Source organism: Piliocolobus tephrosceles, chromosome 9 (genome assembly GCF_002776525.5).
Source record: "Piliocolobus tephrosceles isolate RC106 chromosome 9, ASM277652v3, whole genome shotgun sequence".
NCBI lineage: Eukaryota > Metazoa > Chordata > Mammalia > Primates > Cercopithecidae > Piliocolobus > Piliocolobus tephrosceles.
The window spans coordinates 38,528,464-38,533,081 of NC_045442.1; the positions used below are offsets into that span (position 1 = coordinate 38,528,464).

At 46.9% G+C, this 4,618-nt stretch overlaps 1 pseudogene; it reads right to left on the minus strand.

Annotated features, from left to right (window-relative positions):
* Positions 1–932: 932 nt before the first annotated feature.
* LOC111538728 lies at positions 933–3,478 on the minus strand (annotated as a pseudogene).
* Positions 3,479–4,618: the final 1,140 nt, after the last annotated feature.

Genomic DNA, 4,618 nt, shown 5'->3' on the forward strand with positions numbered 1-4,618 from the left:
GCTCTGTCATCCAGGCTGGAGTGCAGTGGCACAGTCATGGCTTCCTTGACCTCCCGGTCTCAAGTGATCCTCCCACCTCAGTCTCCTGAGTAGTTGGGACTACAGGCCCAAGCCACCATGCCTGTAGTTATACACATGCACAAAAAAATAGGCCAAATCACAAATTGCTCTCAACAGTTACATATATATATTTTTTAATATATATAATTTTTATTTATTTTGGATCCCTTCCATTTTGGAAATTATATAAAAATTATAATTTTTATATTTTTAAATAGAGGTGGGGTTTCGCTATGTTGCCCAGGGTGATCTTGAGCTCCTGGGCTCAAGCAATTAGCCCACCTCAGCCTCTCAGAGTGCTGACATTACAAGTGTGAGCCACCATGCCCAGCCAATAATACATTTTATATAATGCTATATATCCAAAGTATTATCATTTCTTTTTATAGTTTAATGTATTTTAATAGCAAACTTACAGGAACAGCACAGAAGACAGACAACATTAAAAACATGTACTTGCATGTAGGACAACTCAGAAAAGTATAGTGAATGGATGGAATCTGCTGTATGATAAAAATGCTACAAACACCATTTAGTTGCCATCAATAAGAAATGTACTTGTTTTAAAAAAATCTAAATGCTGGCATTGTCCAGAAAAATTTAACAGGTTTATTTATAATTATTATAAAGTTGAACCGCTGAAACTTGTTCACTGAAGTACTTTAACTTGCATTAATGCTTTACGCCTCTGCATTTATATTAAAAATTCACACACAAATGAAAATGGAAAAACTGCCAATACCTGATTTCTGTCCCCTATTTTTCCACTTGCAATCATATACTTAGGTACCTTTTGACCCCATGGAAAAAAAAATCTAACGTTCAGAACTACCAATAACAGGAAGAAGAGCAATTTTTTTTTTTTTTTTTTGAGAATGAAATGTTTCCCATCATAGTGGATTCTTAAGCACGTTCTCCACGTATGCGGCGTGCTAGCTGGACGTCTTTTGGCATAATTGTTACACGTTTATGTGGATAGCACACAGGTTGGTGTCTTCAAAAAGGCCAACCAGATAGGCCTCACTTGCCTCCTGCAAAGCACCGATAGCTGCGCTCTGGAAGTGCAGATCTGTTTTAAAGTCCTAGGCAATTTCTCGCACCAGACGCTGGAAGGGAAGTTTGGGAATCAGAAGTTCGGTGGACTTCTGACAACGTCTAATTTCACGGAGCGCCACAGGACCAGGGCTGTAACGATGAGGTTTCTTTACCCGTCCAGTAGAGGGCGCACAGTAGTGATCAGCTTTTGTAGCCAGTTGCTTCCTGGGTGCTTTACCACTGGTCGATTTGCGGGCAGTCTGCTTTGTAGAAGCCATGGTACAGAGACCTCCTTACTTACCCCCCCATTTCCTTCGGCTGGAGCTCGGCGAGCGAGAGGCGGCGCTGGCGTTGAAGAGCGACGGCGGCGCGGCGGCGGCTGCGAACACAATTGTATTATCATTTCAACATTTGTCACAAGCCACATTTCAAGTGCTCAGTAGACACATGGGGGTAGTGGCTACTGTATTGAACAACACAACTTTAAACTCATCTTAAAGACATTTTGGATTTCTGCTTCCCTTCAAGGCTGCCAGTTTTGATCTGGCCCAGAGCAGAAAACTGATCTGCAGCAGGTGCAGGCTGTGGTAGAAGTGGCTCTGTGCTTGGTTCATATGATCTAGGAGATCCTATGATGTCAGAGTTTTCAAGATGGTGAACAAGTGGGAGCATAAAAACCCAAGCCCCTTGGGTTCTAGAACAAGACTGCCATCTGCAGTACAGAACTTTATGCTTTTCATAAAATAACTCCTGGCATTCTTCCATAGCTTGGATAGAGACAAAGCCCCTGACCATGGGACATCAGGTGGCAGAACTGCTCATCATGATTTGGGTTCTCTCATGCTCATTAGGTCAGAAGGTCAGGCATCTCCAAGACCAATCCCTCATGAGATGGAAGGACGACTTGAGCAGGGCTGAAGGAAATACGTGAACTGCAGGAGCACAGAAGCCTGGATTCTCATGCTGTCTACTGCTGTGCCCCTCCCTCAGCTCTTCCCCATGGCTGATAGGGGATCCCATATGAGCAGCAGATGGTGGAAGAGGAAGCCCACACTTGATTCATGGATGAGTTGGCTAGGCATGTGGGGGCATGCTGAAATGGTGGCTGCACTGCTGTACTTCTTGAGCTTGCCTTGTAAGAAGAAAAGAAGTCCTCCCACTGGGCAGAGCTTCCGGTAGTGTTCCTAATGATCTACTTTCTGTGGCAAGAGGAGTGGCTTCAGTATAAATGTGTCTGGACTTATAGACAGTGGTGAATGACGTGGTTGGCTGATCAGAGGGGAAAGACGAGAAGATCAGGACAAGGAGGTCTGGAGTAGAAGAATGTGGATGGACCTCTGTTAACCCTCATTAGAATAAACCATGGAAGAGACAGTAAGGGATCAGGTTGACAAAATGAATTAGCCAATGGACATGAGCCAGCCTGTTGTTGGCCACCCCTATGTTGGCATAATGGGTGCGTGGGTGGAGTAGCCATGATTGTCGGCGATAGAGGCTCTACGTGGTTGCAGTAAAGATGGGCTTCTATTTCAAGGCCAATCTAGCTATTGCTGCTGCCAAATGTTTAACCTTCCAGCAAGAATGACCAACTGAACAGTGCTATCCTTTGAAGACACCAGCTAAGCCACTTGGTGGCAAGCTGACTAGCTTGGATCCCTTCCATTTTGGAAAGTGCAATGATTTATATATTTAGTCAGAAATAGACCCATATAGTATATTGGGTTTGCCTTTGCTGTCCACAGGGCCTCAAACACAACACTTTCTGAGGACATAAAGACCTTTAGATCCACTAGCACAGGATCCCACACGGCCTTGTGGGACCAAGGACCCATTTTACTGCAAAGGAGGCACAGCAGTGGGCACATGACCATGGAGTCCACTGGATCTATCATATTCTGCACCACCCAGAAATGGCCAGCATAAAAGAGCGATGGTATGGCCTGTTGAAGACATAGTTGAAATGCCAATTTATATACGTCCCCTTGTGAGTGTAGAGTGCCATTTTCTAGAACGTAGGAACAATCAATCGGTGAAATTTACTTGGTGCTGTGTCCTCAAGAGATAGACTGTATGAGTACAGGAGCAAGGGGGACAGCAAGAGCATTCCTGCTCAGGATAACTCCTTGTGACCCACTTGGGGAATCAGTATTCCCCACACGATTATCAATTATGAAAACAAAAACAATTAAAAAATTTTTTTTTTTTTTTTTTTTTTAAAGCAGGCAGGAAAGAAGGCACCTGGACATCTTACCTAAATTTTTTTCCGTGTAAACTTATATGAAGGAATTTGGAGTGGGACTTCATGGGTTCAAATCCTGGCTCCACTTCTTGATTACTGTATAACATGGATAAGTCATGTAATCTCTCTGAACCTTAGTTTACTCATCTGTAGACAGATTAGTAATAACAGGAGAGTCACAGCTCAGGGAGAACTCAAAGCACAGGGTTGTCCCTGGTAAACACACAACTTTTGGCCAGGTGTGGCGGCTCACTCCTGTAATCCCAGCACTTTGGGAGGCTGAGGCAGGCGGATCACCTGAGGTCTGGAGTTAGAGACCAGCCTGGCCAACATGGTGAAACCCTGTCTCTACTTAAAAAAAATAAAAAAAAAGAAAAAAAAGCCGGGCGTGGTGGCGGGCGCCTGTAATCAATCGCAGCTGAGGCAGGGGAATCGCTTGAACCCAGGAGGCAGAGGTTGCAGTGAGCCGATATTGCGCCATTACACTCCAGCCTGGGCGACAACAGCGAGACTCAGTCTCAAAAAACAAACAAAAAAAAGCACGCAACTTTTATATTTAGCCTTGATGAGTACCGGAGGTACAATTTCTACCTGGTTAACTGGATACATCTCACCTCTTCCCCTGGTTTTGCCCCTTCCCCAGGCTCGCAGAGAAGACGTCGTCCTCGCAGATGTTTTAAAAATACTATGCACCAGTCTGTAGGAAAGGGCGCAGGCGGTTGGCGAGGCAATCTAGGCCTGAGCGCCTCTGGCTTTCCTTTTGGAGGTAGCGCCCCCTCCACGAGCACACGCGCGCCTCTGAAGGGGACGGAGCTGCGCATGCGCGGCAGAGTAGCAATGCGTAGCCAGATTCAGGCGCGGCCGTGCGTGAGTCCCCGAGGCTCCTTGCAGGCCGGAGTCCTACGCCGAGGGTGGTGGCGACCTGCTTTCCAGAAAGGCCGCACACCAGGCTCAGCTATGCTCGCGAGCAGGAGGCGACGGCAGAGGAAACTTCAACCCGATAAAGTTCCCGGTCGCGGGGACATTTGCCTCCTCCTGCCACTCACCGCCTCTGCTCTGGCCCCTCCCTGCCTCTGCTCTGGCCCCTCCCTCCAGGAATCCTCATAGCGTCCTTTCGCCCCACCCTCTCTCATCCCGCGTCTTCCATATTTGCCCCAGCTTGGCTCAGGGCTACAGTTCTGCACTCTTCAGCGGGCGGCGCCACCTGCAGTTGTTTCTACGCGGGAAATAGGGCAGCCGCATCCCCGCACTGCTGAGTGCTGAAGGATGGTAAGCCGGGGAGGG